Below are 2806 nucleotides of genomic sequence, written 5' to 3'. Positions count from 1 at the left end.
CTTTTAGAAGCCATTATTCCTGTGATGTCGCACGCGCACTCACCATACAGGGGCGGAAACTGTGCGTGTGAGAAGGTTCTCATGGTAAGTGAGCTCGACGCTCTTGGATGCCCTCTTGACACCTCACCTGCCTGCTAGCGGAAGCTTTGGTAAGGGTTACAGGTACTCTTCAGAATACCTGTGGTCAAGGCAAAACGTTCACTAAATTCTTCTCAGACACATTTAGGGAGCTGATAATTTTGTCTGGGTGACCTGTCTTTTGGGGATAATTTCAGCTAAGCGAGCTATTTGAGATTTGACTTGGTGAGGCAAGACATGCCAGTGGATTCTCTTAATGAGTGAAATAAAAATCCCTATTTTGTATAAAGAACTCCCCTTTTGTAACCAAGCCTTTTTATTGGTAAAACTTGTAAATTAAAATGTACAACTTGACGGTTGCCTGCCTTAAGTTTCCACGTACCTACTCGGCTGCCTCTTTTAGATACGACGTAATTTTTGGAACCCGTCCTCTCTCGGGCATTTAGGAGTAGCCAGGATTTGTTGCTCTTCCAGTGACACAGCCTGTTTAATACCTACTTCTGTTCACATCTCGGGGAATATCTGTAGGATTCATTCCTGGAAGCGGAATCTCTGGGTTTTGATTTTAGCAACCATCGAGTTAGGAGTCCTATCCAGTTGTGGTGTGCTTTATGGCATTTCTGTAGCCCATGGGTCCGACTCCTGGAACCCTGCAGAAGGAGTTTAATCCCCTTGCCATAGAAGAACCTAGAGACTAGAAGGCAGGTGCCATGACCTTAGTGGGCCTTTTTTTTTCTTGAGCATGAACCATCCACATTTGTATGCCAGGCCTTGGGCCCTCTTCATTCATCACAAGGTGGGGTGACGAGCAGGAGCAGTGCTGCACCCCTCTCCTGGTATTGGAGAAATTCCAGAAAGAAAGGAATGATCCTGCTTATTTCAGGGGACAGCATATCACCAGTATCCCCGTGTTCTAAGCTGCCTTTGAGTAACACTGACCGAGTAGGCGATGCTGGTTGCCAGCGCTTCATTCATGGCAACTCTGTTTCTGAGGTCCCTTCCCCTTTAAAATTCTCAGCATTAACCTAATAGCAAAGCTTCACCTTGGGAAGAATCTAATCCTCTCTGTTTGGATTTCACACTGTTAGGATCTCGGAAGGCGGGGCGGAGAAAACGTGCTTCTTGCCAGTTGACTTGTTTGCTCTCCAGAGTGTCACTGGGGTTAGGGGAGAGGATCATGTCATGTAGTTCCTTACATGTATGGTGAAAGCCCAGAACGGTTTTCCACACGATCCCCTTACCCTCCCAACTTCGGTAGGGGAGAATCCTGTTTTCAGCAGCATACCTGGGTCCCGGATGTGCCAGGTATCTCTCTGCCTCATGCAACGTAAGCCTCCAATCTATGCTTTCCAGTCTGCCTGTCCCGGAAAGTCACTTGGGATTTTTTAAGGGCGCACGTTTCTTGCATCGCTGTCATTCTGCACGTTTTTAAAGTTTCTGCTATTCAGCTGGGTTTGGGAACCCACTTGTGACATAGGAGTATTATCCCCATTTCTCAGGTCAGGAAACATCCGACTCAGAGTGGTTAAGGCACCTAAGATAAAGCAGCTACAAGGGGCCGAAGACCAGATCTGAACCCAGCTCTGAGTTAAGATCTCTGCAGCTTCCCTGCCGTTATGGAAACCAAAGTGCAGCATCTGGCATGAAGTGGCAACAGAAGATTCTTTTCTTGCCAGGCCAAAGGCAGGGCAGAACGTTCGGAAACTTGAGTTGGAGGTATAAATTAGCTTTCTCTCATCCCTAGGGGGAATTGCCTTGTGATTTGCAAAGGGGAAAAAAATTTTTTTAAATATATAAATTACAAATACAAAACATTTTTATGTAAATATATTTATATAAATTATATCTATGATAAAAACTCGGTGTCTGTTGAGTAGTGCTTGGGCAGATGCAGTTAGGACCAGCTCCCTGTCTTCAGGGTGTGTTCTCTCTACTGGACGGGGTGATGGGTTGAGTAGGAATTTGACCTGAACAGTGAAGGGAGAGAGCTAAAGGTCCGGTCTCCCAGGAGTCTTAGAGGACTTCTTGTTCATACGGGGGAATCCTAGTTCCCTGAAAGAGGGTATTAGAAGAGGTTGGAGATCCTGGGAAGACTGGATTCAAAGTTAAGATACTTTTAAAAAGCAGTCGAGCAGCTTCTGTCTACAATGGATAGTTATCCGCTAAGGGGTGTGATACTTGTGATTGGGGCAAAAGGAGACTCCGTATGGACTGAACGCAGGCGAGAACACTGGAAGACTAATGGAAGGTATAAATTTAGCTTTGTCTCCCCTGAGGAATTCCCCTGTGGCCTGTACAAATGCATATGCGCTTAGAAAGGAGAGACCCCCTACCGTGTCACCAGGGCCAGAAAGACCCACAGGGAGTGTGGGATTGAATTCAGGTGCAAGGTTTAAAGATCACTCGGGAAATGTTTCTTAAGCTCAAGTTGTCACTGGAAGCCTTCATCTGACCTAGATGAATTTGATCCCTCTCTCTTCTCTCTCACCATGTTGCCCTTTTGCGGAGGTCTGGCACTGGTACAGTGAGTGTTCTTGTTAATTAAGGGCAGTCACTGTTAGCTTAAGGGAGACTTTAGATTTTGATCAAAACTGTCGTGATGCAGAAGTCGCAAACCCGGCTCTAAGGATGTAAGATGCATCTGTTACCACAGCATGCCTTCAACACCTATGGGTGCCCAGACCTCTCAGTGGATGGGAGGGATTTGGACTTTTCCTGATCATTGCCA

The sequence above is a fragment of the Mirounga leonina genome, unplaced genomic scaffold (assembly GCF_011800145.1).
Source record: "Mirounga leonina isolate KUSES-001 unplaced genomic scaffold, KU_Mleo_1.0 Mir_165, whole genome shotgun sequence".
NCBI lineage: Eukaryota > Metazoa > Chordata > Mammalia > Carnivora > Phocidae > Mirounga > Mirounga leonina.
This window is presented reverse-complemented; position numbering follows the sequence as displayed.